The following is a 19,627-nucleotide window of genomic DNA, read 5'->3' as shown; positions in this document are numbered from 1 at the left end:
CCCGGGGGCAGCGCAGCTCCTTGAGCAGTCGCTGCTTCGAGGCACACGGGCCAAACCCATCCCTGAGCAGCCCCTGCCAGCCCTGGCCCTCCCTGCCCCGTGACAACTCCCCCAGCCCCAGGGGACAGAGTCAGGCCCTGTCAGGACCCAGTGCAGCCCCTGCCCAGTCGGGAGCCAGGGCTGGCTCTGGCCCTGGGCTCACGGCAGGGCTCCCGCTCGGGGCTGCTCCTGTGCCTTGGGCCTCTGGGCACTCAGGGCCAGCTCTGGAGCAGCTGCAGGGGGAGGGACGTTGGTGCACGAGTTCCATTTTCCTTGGGGCTGTGAATCAGCTCCAGAGGCCTCCAAGCCTCCAGAGGTGCCTCCAGCTTTGGCTGCTGCCGGGCCGTGCAAGGGTAGGCCCTGGGGGAAGAGATGCTGCCACACAGCCCTGCCAAGGGCTGAGCCCTGCACAGCAGTTACCTCCTGTGCTTGTGCCCGTGTCTGGCATCTCCTCGTTTCCTGCAGTAGGGGCTGCCAATGGGCCACTGCTTTCTCCGCGATGTGCCCCCTTCTGTGGAGATATCTGGTCCATTCCTTGATAAAGGAAAATGGAAAGCTGAATCAGATGGGAGCGTTCCTGATTTGGCTGCTGGAATCTTCAGGGCATCATGCTTTTCAAATATGGGAATAGGGTTCAGAAAATATGTTGGCTTTGTGGGCAGGGCCAAGGCTCTTCCTTTTCCAACAGCCACCAAGCCTGAGGCGCAGGAGAAGTGAGGGGATGGCACAGGGCGAGGGCACACGCATGCACGGCTCTGTCCTGGCACCTGCAGCGATGCTCCCCTGGCCAAGCTTTGGGCTCTGAGCTGGCAGCTCTCCCAGGGGAAAGGCCTTGACCTACCCTGCCCATCTCCCAGAGGCTCAGTCCTGGACGTGGGCTGGGAATCCAGATCACCTTCACCACCATGTTCAGCTGCAAAGAAAGGCAGGACAGAACAGCTCCCGTGGCACTGCAGGAGACCCTCAGGCTGCAGGCAAGGCTCAGCCCCGAGGCACAGCCCAGGGCCCGGCCCCTTCCCTCTCTGCTCTTCTCCGTGGCTGCACAGAGCACACGGAAGGGCACACTGGCATTGCACATGGGAGGAAGATAGACGGCTAAATGCTCCTTCCTCCCACTGACAGAGATCCTGTTAGATCCCTCAGGGCATGAGAAGGGAGCAGGGCAAATTTTCCTTAATTCATTACTCCTCAGATGGTCTTCAGGGAAAGGGCAAATGTTTGAGCTCTTGCCACCTGCTCACTGCAAATTCGGTCAGGTAAGGTGCATTGAGAACTTGCCTCCAGCATTTCTCAAGAGACTCAAGCCATAATCCAGCAGGGCTTCCAGATAATCCATGTCCTGATCCCAGTCTAGAAGAGAGCACAGAAAAGAATTTTTTCCATTGTGCGCTGGTATCTCTTTCTCCCTCTGGGGACTGGGAACTGCAAGGGGTTCAGGTAAGGCCCTGTGATCCAGATGTGAATGGACATGTCCAAAGCAGCAGAGGGGCCATGGAGCTCTGGGCTGGCTCCTGGTTGCTCTCCACCCGCTTTGCAGGCCCTGTGTGACATCCCTGGTGTGGTGGCTGCACCAGCCAAGGGCCCATTTTGGTTCACTCAGTCACACAAAGGAAACCCTCCCTTAATCCCTGGGGAAACCTGCAGACGGCAGTGCTGCAGATATCCCATGAAAACTCCCTCCCTCCTCTCCTCCCAACCGCCCTTCCTCCTTCTGCTCGGACACATCCCAGTTCTCAAGGGCAAACAGCAAGGCCCTCTCAGGACCCACCGGAGCCTTGCTCTCCCCCTCTGCCTATTCCCCACCACTGGCACCCTGTGCAGTCACTCCCAGGTTTTGGGACGTGTCTCCCAAGGAGGGACCCTTGCAGGACAGCTCAGTACCCGCGTGCCCTGAGCCTGCTCGGGATAAATCCTCCAGGCTGTGCCCGTCTTTTCTGGGCTGTGCCCACAATGCCAAGCAGCAGAGAGGGCAGCTCAAGCCTCAGCAGGGCTCAGGCATAGAGGCACAGCAATTACCTCCTGTGACTGTCCCTGGCATCGCCTCCCTTCCTGCTGCAGAGGCTGCCAATGAGCCACTGCTTCCTCCGGGAAATGCCGCCTTCTGCACAGCCTCCCCATCTGCTTCTGGAGATAGGAAGAGACACTGCAGGATCAGGTGCGGCTGCTCCCCACTGGGAAGGTGGCATCTTCAGCAGCCAGTACTCGTGAAAGATATGATTAAGTATCAGGAAATCATATAAAAATTCTGGGGAGGCCAGGGCCCACTTTCATCAAAACACCCACCCTTACTAATCAGACTGTAGATCTAAAATTGCAGGGCATCTCATGCCCTTGGTGCAATTTGTGCTGCCTCTCAGCTGCGGCCAAATGCCTTCCTGCAGAGGCTGGGGAGAAGCTGCAGCCAGGCCAGGCTGGGAAACAGCCCTGCAAGGCGTGGAAGCAGCAGTGGGGCAGCGAAGCTGCCATGGATCTCTTCCATTCCTGCTGTGCCAGGCACGGCGTGTCCAGATGAGCAGCCAAAGCCCTCAGCTGCTGAGCCCCAGGGGAAGGCTGAGGGAAATGCACCCACCTTGTCCTGCCTGAAGCATTTCCTTCAGCATTTGCCTCATGATTTTGAGTGGCTCATGGGGTGTCTTGCGGCCTGAAGCTTTGTTCTTTCCTACTGGAGGACCTTAGGGAAACATTTCCATTTCCCAGGAATGGATCCCACAAAAGCAGGGCTCAGCTTGTGGGGTCAGCAGGGACACACTACTCACCCCTGCGATGGGAGCTGGGCTTCTGTGCAGGAACCAGCAAAGGAGCTTGAAAAGTTCTCCCTGCAGACACCCCTGTAACACAACAGCAAGAGAAGCTTCTGTCATCTCTGCTCACCTGCACAGGCACCACTCAGCCTCAGGAGCGGTGAGGGGATCACACAGGGTGAGGGCACACACGTGCATGGCTCTTTTCTGGCACCTGCAGCAATGCCAGGATATTGACACTGTTAGGAAAGGCACAAGGAGAACTTGCCTCCAGCATTCTCCAAGAGTTTCAAGCCATCATCCAGCAGGGCATCCAGATAATGCAATTTGCGATCCCAATCTAGAAAGGAGCAGAGAGCAGACCCATTTCCATGGTGTGCTGGGATCCCTCTCTGCATCAGGGAAGTGGGCACTGCAAGGGGGTCAGGTATGGCCATGGGAGCCAGATGTGAATGGACATTGCCAAAGCTGCAGAGAGGCCTGGGCAGCTTTGGGCTAGTTCCTGGTTGATCCCCATTCTCTTTGCAGGCCCTGTGCAACATCTCGGGAGGCGCAGCTAGAGCAGCCCAGGGACCTGGGGGCTCTCACTCCCACACAGGAAGCCCTCACTAAATGCTTGGAGAAATCTGCAGCAGGCAGTGCCACAACTAACGCACTGTCCCTCTGTCACTCTCTCCTGCTTGCCCACCTGCCTGTGGAACAGCTCCCACAGCCCAAGGGCAAACAGGAAGGCCCTCTCAGGACCCATTGCAGCCTTGCTCTTCCCCTCTGCCCTTTCCCCACCATGGGCACCCCGTGCAGCCACTCCCAGGTTTCGGGACGTGTCTCCCAAGGAGGGACCCTAGCAGGACAGCTCAGTACCCGCGTGCCCTGAGCCTGCTCGGGATAAATCCTCCAGGCTGTGCCCGTCTTTTCTGGGCTGTGCCCACAATGCCAAGCAGCAGAGAGGGCAGCTCAAGCCTCAGCAGGGCCCAGGCATAGAGGCACAGCAATTGCCTCCTGTGACTGTCCCTGGCATCGCCTCCCTTCCTGCTGCAGAGGCTGCCAATGAGCCACTGCTTCCTCCGGGAAATGCCACCTTCTGCACAGCCTCCCCATCTGCTTCTGGAGATAGGAAGAGACACTGCAGGATCAGGTGCGGCTGCTCCCCACTGGGAAGGTGGCATCTTCAGCAGCCAGTACTCGTGAAAGATATGATTAAGTATCAGGAAATCATATAAAAATTCTGGGGAGGCCAGGGCCCACTTTCATCAAAACACCCACCCTTACTAATCAGACTGTAGATCTAAAATTGCAGGGCATCTCATGCCCTTGGTGCAATTTGTGCTGCCTCTCAGCTGCGGCCAAATGCCTTCCTGCAGAGGCTGGGGAGAAGCTGCAGCCAGGCCAGGCTGGGAAACAGCCCTGCAGGGCGTGGAAGCAGCAGTGGGGCAGCGAAGCTGCCATGGTTCTCTTCCATTCCCGCTGTGCCAGGCATGGCGTGTCCAGATGAGCAGCCAAAGCCCTCAGCTGCTGAGCCCCAGGGGAAGGCTGAGGGAAATGCACCCACCTTGTCCTGCCTGAAGCATTTCCTTCAGCATTTGCCTCATGATTTTGAGTGGCTCATGGGGTGTCTTGCGGCCTGTAGCTTTGTTCTTTCCTACTGGAGGACCTTAGGGAAACATTTCCATTTCCCAGGAATGGATCCCACAAAAGCAGGGCTCAGCCTGTGGGGTCAGCAGGGACACACTACTCACCCCTGCGAAGGGAGCTGGGCTTCTGTGCAGGAACCAGCAAAGGAGCTTGAAAAGTTCTCCCTGCAGGCACCCCTGTAACACAACAGCAAGAGAAGCTTCTGTCATCTCTGCTCACCTGCACAGGCACCACTCAGCCTCAGGAGCGGTGAGGGGATCACACAGGGTGAGGGCACACACGTGCATGGCTCTTTTCTGGCACCTGCAGCGATGCCAGGATATTGACACTGTTAGGAAAGGCACAAGGAGAACTTGCCTCCAGCATTCTCCAAGAGTTTCAAGCCATCATCCAGCAGGGCATCCAGATAATGCAATTTGCGATCCCAATCTAGAAAGGAGCAGAGAGCAGACCCATTTCCATGGTGTGCTGGGATCCCTCTCTGCATCAGGGAAGTGGGCACTGCAAGGGGGTCAGGTATGGCCATGGGAGCCAGATGTGAATGGACATTGCCAAAGCTGCAGAGAGGCCTGGGCAGCTTTGGGCTAGTTCCTGGTTGATCCCCATTCTCTTTGCAGGCCCTGTGCAACATCTCGGGAGGCGCAGCTAGAGCAGCCCAGGGACCTGGGGGCTCTCACTCCCACACAGGAAGCCCTCACTAAATGCTTGGAGAAATCTGCAGCAGGCAGTGCCACAACTAACGCACTGTCCCTCTGTCACTCTCTCCTGCTTGCCCACCTGCCTGTGGAACAGCTCCCACAGCCCAAGGGCAAACAGGAAGGCCCTCTCAGGACCCATTGCAGCCTTGCTCTTCCCCTCTGCCCTTTCCCCACCATGGGCACCCCGTGCAGCCACTCCCAGGTTTTGGGACGTGTCTCCCAAGGAGGGACCCTAGCAGGACAGCTCAGTACCCGCGTGCCCTGAGCCTGCTCGGGATAATTCCTCCAGGCTGAGCCCGTCTTTTCTGGGCTGTGCCCACAATGCCAAGCAGCAGAGAGGGCAGCTCAAGCCTCAGCAGGGCCCAGGCCCAGAGGCACAGCAATTGCCTCCTGTGACTGTCCCTGGCATCGCCTCCCTTCCTGCTGCAGAGGCTGCCAATGAGCCACTGCTTCCTCCGGGAAATGCCGCCTTCTGCACAGCCTCCCCATCTGCTTCTGGAGATAGGAAGAGACACTGCAGGATCAGGTGCGGCTGCTCCCCACTGGGAAGGTGGCATCTTCAGCAGCCAGTACTCGTGAAAGATATGATTAAGTATCAGGAAATCATATAAAAATTCTGGGGAGGCCAGGGCCACTTTCATCAAAACACCCACCCTTACTAATCAGACTGTAGATCTAAAATTGCAGAGCATCTCATGCCCTTGGTGCCATTTGTGCTGCCTCTCAGCTGCGGCCAAATGCCTTCCTGCAGAGGCTGGGGAGAAGCTGCAGCCAGGCCAAGCTGGGAAACAGCCTCGCAGGGCATGGAAGCAGCAGCAGGCAGAGAGGCTGCCATGGATCCCTCCCCTTGTACTGGGCTTGGCGTGTCCAGATGTGCAGCCAAAGCCCCTGGCTGCTGAGTCCAAGGGGAAGGCTGAAAAAAATGCACCCACCAAGGGGTCCCTCCAGGTCACTCAGAATCCTCTCTGTGTGTTTGGATGCCTCCAAGGATTTACTGTCTCCTCTTGGTTTGTTCTTCATTCTCATGGGACCTGAAGAGGAAAATTTCTATTTCCCAGGAATGGATCCCACAAAAGCAGGGCTCAGCCTGAGGGGTCAGCAGGGACACACGACTCACCCCTGCGATTCGAGCTGGGCTTGTGTGCAGTAACATGCAAGGAAGCTGGAGAAGTCGTCCCTGCAGACACCCCTGTAACTCAACAGCCACAGAACCTTCTGTCATCTCTGCTCATCTGCACGGGCACCATTGAGCCGCAGGAGCGGATGGCACAGGGCCAGGGCACACACGTGCATGGCTCTGTCCTGGCACCTGCAGCGATGCTCCCCTGGCCGAGCTTTGGGCTCTGAGCTGGCAGCTCTCCCAGGGGAAAGGCCTTGACCTACCCTGCCCATCTCCCAGAGGCTCAGTCCTGGACGTGGGCTGGGAAGCCACACCACCTTCACCAGCAGGTTCAGCTGCAAAGAAAGGCAGGACAGAACAGCTCCCGTGGCACTGCAGGAGATCCTCAGTCTGCAGGCAAGGCTCAGCCCCGGGGCACAGCTCTGGGCCTGGCCCCTTCCCTCTCTGCTCTTCTCCGTGGCTGCACAGAGCACACGGAAGGGCACACTGGCATTGCACATGGGAGGAAGATAGACAGCTAAATGCTCCTTCCTCCTGCTGAAAGCCATCCTGTGGGATCCCTCAGGGCATGAGAAGGGAGCAGGGCAAGGTTTTCAGAATTCTTCAGCCCTTACTTAGCCTTAACAAAAATGGCAGATGAGTGAGCTCTTGCCACATGGACCCTGATAATTCGTCAGCAAAAAAGGGAAATTCAAAACTTGCCTCCATTATTCTCCAAGATCTTTAAAGTGTCATTCACCAGGACTTGCAAATAACTCACGTAACGATCCAAATCTGCAGGGAAGCAGAGATCAGAACCATTTCCATGGTGTGCTGGGATCCCCCTCTCCCTTAGGGAACTGGGCACTGCAATGGGGTCAGGTAAGGCCGTGGGAGCGAGATGTGAATGGACAAGGCCAAACTGCACAGGGGCCTGGGGAGCTCTGGGCTGGCTCCTGGCCACTCTCGACCCTCTTTCCTTATCCTGTGGAACATTCCTGGAGAGGAAACAGGGGCTGCCCAGGGCCCATGGGTCTCTCTCCCTCCCCCAGAGGAAACCCTCCCTAAAGGCCTGGGGAAAACCATGCCCAGCGCTTTCCAGGGAACAGGGAGAGCAGTCCCGGGAAAGGGGAGCCAGGCTGCTGGCTCACCTGCTCCACGTGCTCTCAGCGGAGCAGCCTGGACAGCCCTGGCAGGCAGGGCCACGGCCAGGAGGAGCAGCAGGAAGAGGCGCAGAGCAAGGGCCATGGTGCCTTGCCCTCTGCCAGTCCCGCAGCTCTTGCTGCCACCGCTGTCCTGACACCGCTGTCCCAATGTCAGCACCACTGCTGCCACCGCCGCTGCTGCCGCAACAGTTGTGCTCAGGGACTGACTGCTGGGTCCTTGTGCTGCTGTGCAATCACAGGGCTCTGGGACCTCTGTGACCTCAGAGCCTGCTGTGACCTCAGCCTGCTGTGACCCCTGAGTCTGCTGTGACCTCATGGCCTTAGCTGTACCCTCAGAGTATACGCCCATCTGTACAAATGGACTGCCCTGATGGTAATTGTTTCACTTCTTCAAAGGGCCACTGCTCACCAAAACTTTCAGGGACACAGGGTCTTGTTTGGGTTGTGGCAGCATCTGCACTGCAACAAGCTGGTAATGCAGCTGCTACAGGGACATTGGGCACGGGCATGGAGATTGGAAATGTCTGGCAGGTTGTGTCCCAGACTGAGGTGTTTGGCTGTTCTTGGCTGCAGAGGGACAGCTGTTGAGAGAAGAGGTAGCTGAAGCCTCAGGTTCAGCTGGGACACTGGGGTGACTTTATGATTTTTTGTCCCCATTTGTCAGTTCAGCCTGGAAATAAGTTTTGCACCTTTAGGACTGGTTCCAAGAGTGAAGAGGGGTGAGAAGACACACGGAGTGTGTTATCACAAACTGCACTTGCTCCCCTGCATCCTTCTCCTGCACTGTGTTGTCTGCAGCAAGGACAGATAGAGGGATAGATGTCTCCTTTGATTTTTGTAAGCCTTTAGTTAGCTGAGGCAGAGAATTTCTCTGGACTGTGTTTTTCCATTTTTTGTGGAACTGCTTAAACCTGCTCTGGACCGAAAACTCAGAAGAGCAGCAGCAGCTCACACCTGAGACCCACCGGACTGGGCCAGGGCTGCAGCATTTCCAGTTCGGGAGGGACTGGTAACAGAATGAGTTAGCAGAGCTACAGCCCACCAAGGAGAGTGTGTCATCACTTTTAAGCGGCAAGAGGTTTTATTGTTTAATATTGTTCATTTTTTATTCTGCTGGTGAATACTTTGCCTGTTAAATAAATAATTTTTTTTTCTACTTTCCTCTAAAGAAATCATCTTCCCAAACTAGTCGGGGGAGGGGCGGCTTGAATGTGTTTTCTCGAGAAACCCTTTGGAGATTATCTCCAAAATCTGCCCTAAACCAAGATAAAAACAGAGACCTACTTGCACAGCAGGAGATTACCATTGTGCTCAAAGTTTGCTGCTGAAGACTAAGGGGTAGGCTTATCAGAAATCCTGGAAAATATCAGGGAAAAGGTTTTTCGTTACTTGCTGTGACTACGTACAAATCTCCAGTGCGAAAAGAGCCTCTGCAGTACGCTGGATGTCTTGGCTTGTTTTATTTCTTCCTAGAGTATAGATTACCAATTAAGTGCAATTGTCTTTTTATTTCAAAAAGTGTAAAAATGTTCTAAGTTTTTCCTAATTTTAAAACCTCTTTGAAAAATCCTAAACTACTATGGAAAAGGGGAAGAAACTTTGGGAGATTTCTTTCTAAAGAAAATAAAAAACTAAATATTTAAAAAATTTCTAATTTCTGAAAATGTAAAACAAAGCCAAAATGTGGTGTCTCAGGAGCACCATGCCTGGCTGCTGCCAGCCCAGCACTGGCTGTGCCCAGACAATCACCCAGAGACCAGAGCTGAAGCCCAAAGGTGCTCAAGCCCTTCCCGGGCAGGAGGGGCCCACCTTCGGTCCTGGCTGGACACCAGGGCCAGCACCATTGGAGACAGAGGCTGCTGTTCTGGGTGGGGGGCTGAACATCCACGGCACCAAGCGGATAATGCAGCCGTGGCAGGGATGTTGGACAGCAGCTTGGGAAGGCTGATGACAGGTACAGGTCTCTCCAACTGAAGTCTTCAACCGGTCTTGTGAAGGAGAGGAGCTCCTGTGAAGAGAGGAGGTGGCTGAGGCCCCACTGCCAGTGGCACACAGGGAGCCTCCTGCACAGCAGGGCCCGGGGCTGGCAAGGCTCCCCAGCACGGCTGGAGCTGCTGGCACAGCCTGGCCCAGCTGCACAGCTGCCCCTCACGGCCCCGGCGAGCAGGGGACGGCTCTGGGCAGGGTCCCTGGCCAGGAGCGGGCCCCAGAGCGCCTCTGCCTTTCCAGGGCAAGCTCGTCCCTGCTCTTTCTCCTCCCCACCTTGCTTTGCCTCTGCCCTGTGGCCCTGGGGCTGCTCTTGGCCAGGCAGCCTCAGGGGGAGCCAGCACTGGCTGCAGCCCCAGCGGGCCCCTCAGGACAAGGCCCAGCAATGAATGATGTTGGTGCACAAGTCTCGTTTCCCTGGGTCTGTGAACAAGCTCTAGAGGTGCCTCCAGCTTTGGCTGCTGACGGGCCGTGCAAGGGCAGGTCCCGGGGGAAGAACTGCGACCACACAGCCCTGCTAAGGGCCGTGTTGTACTGTGTTGTTTTATGTTTCATTTGTAATATTTTGTACCATGGTTTGTTCTAGTTTTCCCTTGTTACAATGGTTCTGCGCCTGTTGCCCCCTCCTTTGTCATCACTGTCAATCCCACTCCCTCCGCTCCTTATCCCTCGAAAAATGCTGTCTCACTCCTTCAACCCCTCCCCAGTGTCCTGTCCATCACTTGTCAACTCATTCCCTCCCTCTAGAAACTTCTACCAAGGGCGTTGAGTGATAGGCTCAGGCACGGGGGCCTCTCCCCCGGATTACCCCCATTGGTTTCCCTAACTGCCTATTTCCCTGCTCCCCTCGCCCTCCTGTAACCCCATTGGCGGATGGGCGAGCCCTCCCCTGTTCACTCCACTCTCTATTACATGTTGCACAGTCCAGTCCTTGGTTTTCTTTTGACTGAAGCCGCTGGGTTGCAGATCCCTTTGCTGCTTTTTCTCAGGAAACCCAGACTGAACCCTCAACAGATGTCCATTCCTTTTTCTTCCTTTCATTGCTCAGAGCCTCGCCCACACAGTGTGAAAGTCTCAGCCGCCCTACCGGCCTCCCAAGGAACGGGGGAGTGTCCCTGTCATGGTTTGCCCCTGGTGCGATGCCAGTGCCCCCATGAAAATGCTTCCTCCCTGGTGTCTGCTGTGAGATGTGATCAGAAATAGAGCAAAGCAGGCTCCAGCTTAGGAATAAAAGGGAAAAAAACTTTATTAACTTATAACTAGAAAAGAAAACACACAGAACTCCGAATGAAAACTTTCCAAAAACGTTCCTCCTCTTTCTACCAAATTTCTAATACCTTCATCCCTCAGATCACTAACTCTCACTCCATCACTACCCTTGACATAGTCAGTTTTCAGTTCATCAAAGAGAAAGGAGTCTCTCTTGTACCATGGGCTTCCCCAGGAAACACAGTTGACACCTCTTGTGTTTCCACGTCACACGTGGCACCACCCAGAGATCATTTTGCCATCCTGACATCTTCCTTCCACGCCCAGTGCTCTCACCACTGCGCATGGACTAGAGCTGCTTCTAGGGCTGTCCTTTTGAAAGGGTGCGTTGCCCAGTTCTAAAAAGAGCACAGTCTCTCACTATTGGGACACCTGCCCCTCCCCCAGATTTCACCCCCTGGGGATCTCGAGAACAGAGATCATCTTCTTCTTCCCTGGAGATGGAGAACACCACCACCGCCCTCCTCACCCGTCTCTGTTCACGCACTCCTTCACATCACATCAGTGCACTCTCTTGGCTCCGAGCCATTGCTTCCTCCGTAAATGCAGTCTCTGTGTCACAGGAAAAATGGTTCTGTCCATGGCCATACAAGAAAAGTCTAGTTAAAGGCCACTCTATCACCTCGTCTCACCTAAGATTTTTTTCAGCTTCTCTCGTGGCCCATTTCTTCTTATCTCATTTCTGTCTCTCTTCTCATTCAACTGCAGGAGGAATCAGCATTTGCAAGGTTTCCAGTATCTAAGAAGAGGGTTTAAAGTCTCAGGCTCTGCCTGTCCAGAACTCCCACGCTGCCCTGCCGGGCACTTTCTCACAGCATCCCCCCCTTCTCCTTCACACCGGCCGTGCTATCAAATTTCAAGGTGGCACAGGCACAGACACCAGCTCTCTCTCTCTCTCTCTCTCTTCCCGGGGGGTGGGGGTGGGCCGCTCGAAGCCTCTCTTGGTTCAATCACCTTTCCATCTCGCAGGGGCCTCCCCCTCCCTTCTCTGTCCAAGGCCTGGCCTACTGGCCTACCTCCTCGGCCGCATGGCTTCCCCTCCCCTGCCCAGCTCAAAGCCCGGGCAGGGGAGGCCTGTTCTCCTTCACAAACCGGAGCCAAAAGAGAGCTTCCCCTGGGAGTTCCCAGCTTTTAACCCTCCTGTGTTCTCAGAGGCGTAACCATGTCCTCAGTGGCCACACCAGGTGCCAGTATTGAAATCTGAGCGCCTAATGGTTTGACCAGAGCATCCCAAAAAACTGACTTCCTCTCAAACCACAACAGTCCCGCACGGCTCACTGTGTCCGAGTAAGCTGGGGTAACCCTGACTGGACACTCAGAGGGCACAGCAACAGGGCCGAGCCTGGCACAGCAATTACCTCCTGTGCCTGTGCCCGTGTCTGGCATTGCCTTCCTTCCTGCAGCAGAAGCTGCCAGGCAGCCATTCCTTTCTCTAGGAAAGCAGCAGCGGGGCCCTGAGGCTGCCATGGATCCCTTCCCGCTGTGTGGGCATGGCCTTTCCAGATGTCACTGAAACTGTGGGGAAAACAAAAGCCCTCCATCATCATTTTGGTGTCAGAGAATCAAGGCATTTATTCTGGCCATGATATTGTTCCGGCCGTGATGTGCAACAGAAATAATTGCATTCACACATAGCCCGGGTGTGCAGAGAAAATCATACCAGGACACATGGGTTTGACTAGATTTTTCCCAAACTTTTTACAGTCCAGAATCCACAGAATTTGTTTAATGTTCATTGGTCTCAAGTTGCATAGTTCTTAGTATCTGTTTTCCTACTGGACCGACTTTTTCACCTCTGATATTAATAAAGTCCACAGTGCTTGATTTCCTTCTCAGCCTTTTCCAGACCAGGTGTCTCCAACTATGCTGGGGGCAGTGTCTGGGGCTGATGTTCCTTGAAGTTTGCTGCTCATGGTCATTGATGTGTTCTTACTGGTCATTTTCTTTTTGGGTACCTTTTGGGTTATTCCCATTTCATTGGGATGTGAAGCTCATTTCTCTTGAGTGGCCTAACATCCCTTAAAAATATTCCTTTCCCTAAGGCAAAGGCAAACCAAGCCTGACTAGAGAAATTAAACAAAAATTAAACCTGGTATATTATCCAACACCCATACGCAGTGCAAGCCCCGGCTGCTGAGTCCCAGCAGAAGGCTGAGGAAATGCACTCACTATGCCCCCTCTGCAAATCACTCAGCATCTGGTGCACAAGTTTGGATGCCTGCAGGGCTTGCTTGTCTCCTCTGGGTTTGCTCTTCCCTCTGGGAGGACCCTAATGGAAATTAGTTCCATTTCCCCTGCAGACCAGAGTGGCAGTGAGTCACTGCAGGCTGGTGATACTCTGATACACGGAAACAGGTGTGCATAAAAATCACCCAGTGAAAAGCCAGTGTCCATAAAGGAGCCAGAGGAGTCCTGCAGCTTTATTCGAATAAAGGGAGAGAGCCCATTGGGACATCTGCTGCTGGGGTTTTCTCTCTCAAATTGTGGAGAACACAGCCTCCTTTTAAACTCCCGGTCATATGTTGCCCTCTTCCTTTCCCCACTGGCTGAGGTACAAGGGCAGGGGACTCCAGGGACCTTTGTACCCTCTTTTCCTTTAGCGAGACATTAGTTCTGGTCTCCATCCAAACTGTAATAGATGGGTAATGAGATGATCGGCTCTCGCAATTATGGGATGATAATTGTGTGTATATTAAGAGAAGCTTTATTGATGTGTAGTTCTGTTATTGTGATTTCTTGTTTAGACGTGCTCTGTTCTCTCCATAGTCCCTATTTGCCCCCCTCTGTATTGCTGCTATCAGACAGCCTGGGATGTCTAGGACAGGTAGAACAAAGGCGTGTACAAATACCCCTTGCACTGGAGAGCTAGGAATGGAAAAGCTTGTTGCTAGGGGAGTGTGGCATGACAACACCTGACCTCCAGTCAGGGGTCAAGTTAGCAATCTCCAGCAACGAACAGCAAAGAGTTGACTGACAGACTTTGGGAGGGGCCGTGGGTGGCGGATGTAACCCCAGGGATTTAAAAGGCGAAGCATCCCTCCTGAAGATGAAGCAGCCACCTGGCAGGCAGCCCCGGGGCGGGAGGCTTCCCAGGCCTGTTTTTCCTTATTTGGTCCTTTTTGTTGTAATTTTGTAAAGGTTTAATAAACCTTTAAAAATTTTTAAAGTGAGCGGTCGTTTCTCACAAAACCCAGTCCTAAGGTGGTGTTCTGGTTTGAAAGCAAAACCAGTGAGAGACTCCAAGTCAGAATTACAATTTATTAGGAAAAGGGAAAAAAAACAAACCAAAATACATGCAATAGTAGAAAAGAAAAACCCCTGACAGAGTCCGAATACAACCTGACACCCTGCTAGTTAGGGTGGTGGTAGCAGTCCAGATGAAATGGTCTTGCTGAAGTGGTGATCCAGCAGAAAATGTCTGGTAGCTCTTGTCCTCTGGAAACCAGTGGGTAACAGCAGCTTGTTCTGTCCCAAACTCCAGATTTTATCCAGGTGGGGATGCTTAGCTCCTTCTCCCTGGGTGGAGCATCCCACAATGGGCTGATACCATTCTGTGAGTCATGTGGCAGGTCCATTAAACAGAAATGGCTCCTGGAGGGAGTCATCTCTGAGTCATGCCAAAAGGCATTGATGGGCCCATTAACAGGAGATAAGGATAAACAATGCCCCTCCTGGTTCCAACAGCTCTTGAAGATGGGAACAGAATATATCATAAGTTTGTAACCTAGGACAGGTGGGATGGTTGAGTTAGTTCTGCCAGGGATGGGCTCCCGGCAGTCTGAGCCCCTCTGTAGCCTGTGCTTTTCCGTAACCCGCTTTGCTCTTCAGGTGGCCGATGGCTTGGGGCAGCTTACTCCAGACACACAGCAGGGCCAGTGCAGGCCCAATCCCTAAAGCTCTCACAGAGCTGTGCTTGACACCAAATTACGCCTGCATCAAACTGATTTTAAAGACTCTAACACATTGGTATAGGATAAGGATATGATTGGCTCTCGCAATTAAGGGATGAATACTGTGTGAATATCAAGAGACGCTTTACTGATGTATATCTCTGTTATTGTAATTTAGGTTTCCTCTGTTCTCCCCATTGCTTTTGCTTTGTATGATTGGTCAAAAACCTATAAAGTAAATTGTAACATTAAGATCTTAGCCTGCTGCTTTGGATGTGAGCTGATGGCATATTCCCATTGTAATAACCATGTAATGAGACTGATGCTGGTAAATAAAAAAGCTCAAGGCATGTTCCACAGCAGTCCCGTCTCGTTTTTGATATGTATACAAACCCCTGGCCGGCAATAAATGGTTCTCCTCTGTGAGGAATTAGACTAGAGGAGTAAAACGGAAGGTCATGGACAGTTTAGTCGCCGGAGGCCCAGGCTGTTAACAGGAGGAATAGATCATCCCCTTTGTCATCTGCACCTGATGCACCTTGTAAGAAATCAGTAGCGACTTTAGGGGCTCTTGGATAACAAGATGGGAAATCATTTTTCTAAAAGAGGATGGGATGTTTTTTACCAGCTTGAGAAAATTTTACAACATAAAGAACATTCAGACATCTCAAAACATGAACTGAAAGACTTAGTAATCTGGGTAAAAGCGAAAATACAGACTTGCTGTCAGCTTTTACCTGTGATTTTTGGGACCAGATAAACTGGAAAATTTACAATCTAGTCTCTCTTAAAAAGGAAGAGACTGTGGTCAAACTAATGCCTGCCTCCAGAGCTTTAATGGAGAGTTTTAAACAGAATGATCATAATAGAGACTTTCTCGAATGCCAAAACAGAACACCTAGTTCTGAGACTTTAATTCCGAGTGGTGCTGGGCCATCGTCTTCTTCTGGGGGGATCTCGGGTTTTGTTCAGTGCTCCTTCCCTTCTGTGGTTTCTCCAGGCAGTGTGGACAGCACCCCAAACCCTGGAAAAGAGGAATCAGATCAGCTTCCAGCTTCAGTTGTGCCCTCTGTTTCTTCTGGGATTCCCTGCATCACTGATGCTGAGACAGGCCATCCTCCCATTGCTACACAGAATCCTCCACCCCCGGAATTCCCAGAAAAGTGCTCAGCATTTTTTTGTGTTCTGAGAATGTGGGGGGTCGGGGGTCATGTTCTGGGGAGGATGGGAGTCGCACGGGTCTGGGAAATGAGAGTCAGGGGAGACTTTGCAAATCATGGGCTGCTGTTTCTGTGCCCTGTTCCTCTTCCAAACAAGTTGTGGCTGGATCTTGTGCTGAAGTTGTGCAGGCGGGGACTGCTTCGGCAGGCTCTGGATCCGCTGTCACCAAGGGGGCTGTGGGGGTCACCCCTGCCACTGCTTCCCCTTCCTGGGAAGTCACCCCCTCAGATCGGGCTCAGGCAGGCAGATTGCTTTGCAGATCTGAGAATTCTTTTCATATAAATTCCTCCCCCAAGCCTCTCCTAGGGTTTTCACTGTTTGTGGTTCCCCAGCCTCCAGATACAGGTGTTTGGGGGCTTTGGATTTGTCTCTGCCTGCAGAGGAGCCGGCAGGGGGGAGGACAGAGGCGGCGGGTGGCAGCCACGGGCCGAGCGTGGCAAAGATGGCTCTGCCCAGAGAGATGCCTGGAGTGGAGGCAGGAGAGCTCAGAAAAGTTCCTGTGGAGACACAGACAGATCACTTAGAGGCCTTGAAGCCTGTCTCATTCACTGCTGGGGGGCAAAACAGCATGTTGAGATCACAGCTTGGAGCTGAGAATTTTCCAGCTGTATTCCCGCGGGCAGGGATATGGTGCGACACCTGTAACAGTTAATTGGAAAGTGTCACAAATATAAATTCAGGATCTGCAGCTTGAGAGCAGCCCGATTTGTATGATTCGAATAAAACCCATTTTAGTGAATTGAGATGTGCTTTATCAGGCTCTGGCTTTCTTCCTGTAACCAATACAACACATTCCTCAGCCGCTACCTCCATTGGGGTGGAGGTTCTTGGGAATGTGGAGCTCTCCTCCTCTGCCCTTCCTGGCCGGGCTCCCGGAGAGACGTGTTGCTTGGGCGGCACTGCTGCCAAGAACTTGGAGCTCTACTCCCTGGCCCTTCCTTGCAGGGCTCCCGGGAAAGTTTGTTGCTGCAGCAACACCTCGGCCAAGAAGAACTTGGAGCTTCCTGAGACAGGTGATGACAGTGACAATACTACCTGTTCTTCTGTATCAGACACAGGAGTGGTGAGAGGGAAAAACAAAACACAGTCTAAATCAGAGGTAAACATTCTATTGCAATTACCTAATTGGTCTAATATTAATCAAAATTTAGAAAAATATTTGGATTCAAAGAAACAACCACTTGCATTACCTGTAAGATATGGTCGTAATGATGTAAATCCATGATTTGAAACTCTTTCTCATCGTGATATAAAAGAACTCCATCAAGCTTTGAAAGAAAGTGGGTTCTCTTCTCCTTATTTTAATAATGTATTGAAAAGTATATTTAATTCTTATGACTTAGTCCCTGCTGATTGTTGAAATGTGGCTTCCCTGATTTTAACCAATTCACAATATCTTTTATGGGAATTACAATGAAAAAACTTCTTAATAAATTGGTTGAAAGATATAAAAATACTCCTTATGAGAATATAGCTATTACCCAACTAGCAGGTGATCTACCTTTCCATAGACCAGAAAATCAAGCAGTGGAATTGCCTCGGCCTGTAATAATAGATATTAAAGATGCTGCTAGAAAAGCTTTGTTTTCAGTTGAGCCAGCTAGTACCCATATAAATGCTTATAGTACTATCAGACAAGGTGAAATGGAATCCTATGGTTCTTTCCTAGAAAGATTAACCCAAGCAGTCGAGAAACAATGTCCAGATGAACAAACACGCTCCTATATTGTTCAAAATCTTGCTTTTGTAAATGCTAATGAGGAATGTAGAAAATTTATTTTAACTTTACCTGATCCGCCTCCAGCTGTAACACAGATGCTAACAGCTTGTCTCACCTCTCCACAACATCTTGCTAACCTGCAAGTCAATGCTTTTGGAAAGCAGATTGCAGAATCTCAGGAAAAGTTAGGAAAAATCTTGGGAGATAATTTGGCAGAACAAATGGAAAAATTTGAAAAGGTCCTAGAAACACAAGCAAAAATTTTAGAAAAATCTGTTGGTACTGTACAGTTGAACTCTCATAAAAAGGATTGTTGCTTTGCTTGCGGTAAACCAGGTCACGTTATTGTCCTACAAAAATAATCTACCTATATAACTTTCTATTTGCCGTCGATGTCGGAAAGGGAAGCATCTTGCTGAGCGCTATCATTCTCAGTTTGACATCGATGGCAAACCTTTGTCCTTAAACTCAAAAAATAGCATGGATTACCACCGTGCCACGACACAAGTAGTGGTACCTCCTTACAGCCAATGACCCAGTCAAATGGTATTGGTACCTCAGGCATTTATCCCTTAGTCAATGATCCCTCAAATGGTCCCAGCTCAATACCCTCAGGTACAAGGTTTGAATTGGCCTCCTCAAAATTGATTCATCTTTTAAATAATTTTTGTTAATAAAGCATTCCTATTGGAATTGTCAATCTTTTACAACAAAGACAAGATTTTTTTTATTCTAGGCAGAGCCAGCAATAAAATTTTTGGACTTTCAATCTTCCTTCTGTTGTTTCAGTAAATTATAACAAAGAGCTAGTAATTTTAGCACTTGCACTTGATGTTCCTATGGTAATTCCACCAAAAACACCTATAGCTATTGCAATTCTTTTACCCATGAATACACCCAAGCAAAGCAACTTTCCAAAGAATTCAATTATGTCTGTACCATTTTGTACCTCAGGTCCAGAGGTCTTTTGGGTGCAATGTTTGGACTGCAACTGAACAAAATTAACTGTAGCCTGCCTCACTGTGATAAAACAATTTATGTTACAGGCCTGCTGGATACTGGTGCAGATGTTACTGTAATTTTCCACATGTTTTGGCCCAGTGATTGGGATTTGGTAGCTCCTTCAGGTTCCCTTGCTGGGATTGGAGGTGCTACTGAGTGTTTGCAAAGTTCAAATCCATTATTAACATTACATGTCCTGAAGGAAAGACAGCAATGGTGCATCTTTTTGTTTTTCAGAAGCCTCTCGCTGTCTGGAGGGAGAAATGTTCTGTCCCAATGGGGAGCAAAACTGGAGGTGGGACTGTGATGGAAACCACGTCGAAACCTGCCACTTTAAAGCTGACCTGAAAAACCGATCATCCTATATGGATTGATCAATGGCCTTTAACAGAGAAAAAATTAAATATCCTTATAAGATTAGTAAAGGAACAATTACAGCAAGGTCACATCACCCCCACGAATAGTCCCTGGAATTCATCAGTATTCATCACTCACAAGAAGACATTGGACTCCTGGGGGTTGCTTCATGACCTGAGGAAGATCAATGAAGTGATTGAAGACATGGGACCTCTTAAACCTGGACTCCCTTCTTTATCAATTATCCCAAAGCACTGGCCTCCCATTGTCATTGATTTAAAGGACTGTTTTTCCCCCATTCCTCATCATCCTGACGATGGTCCAAGATTTGCCTTTTCTCATTCCCATCATCAGTTGAAGAGAACCCGTGCAGAGATACCACTGGAAATCATTGCCCCAAGGAATGAAGAATTTGCCTATAATTTGCCAATATTCTGTTGCACAAGCTTTGTCTCCAGTTTGACAGAAGTATTCAAGATCCATGATTCTGCACTACATGGATGATTTCCTCATCACAGCTCCAATGCCAACAGAGATGGAGCAAACCTGTGCTAGTGTTGTTGCTGAAATCCAAAATGCCAGACTTGAAACTTCTACAACAAAAATCCAAGTTCCACCCAGGAAGTATCTGGGATGGAAGATGACTGAAAAAAAAATAACACCACAGAAGATACAGCTCCGGACCAGTGTCAACAATCTGCAGGATTTACAACAGCTTCTAGGAGAAGTTAATTGGGTCTGACCTATTTTGGGAATCACCAATGATGAACTGGGTCCACTTTTCAATTTACTGAGAGGAAGTTGCAA

The sequence above is a fragment of the Haemorhous mexicanus genome, chromosome 11 (assembly GCF_027477595.1).
Source record: "Haemorhous mexicanus isolate bHaeMex1 chromosome 11, bHaeMex1.pri, whole genome shotgun sequence".
In the NCBI taxonomy this organism is placed as follows: Eukaryota; Metazoa; Chordata; class Aves; order Passeriformes; family Fringillidae; genus Haemorhous; species Haemorhous mexicanus.
The sequence above is the reverse complement of the archived record's forward strand: the minus strand, read 5'-3'. Positions refer to the sequence as shown.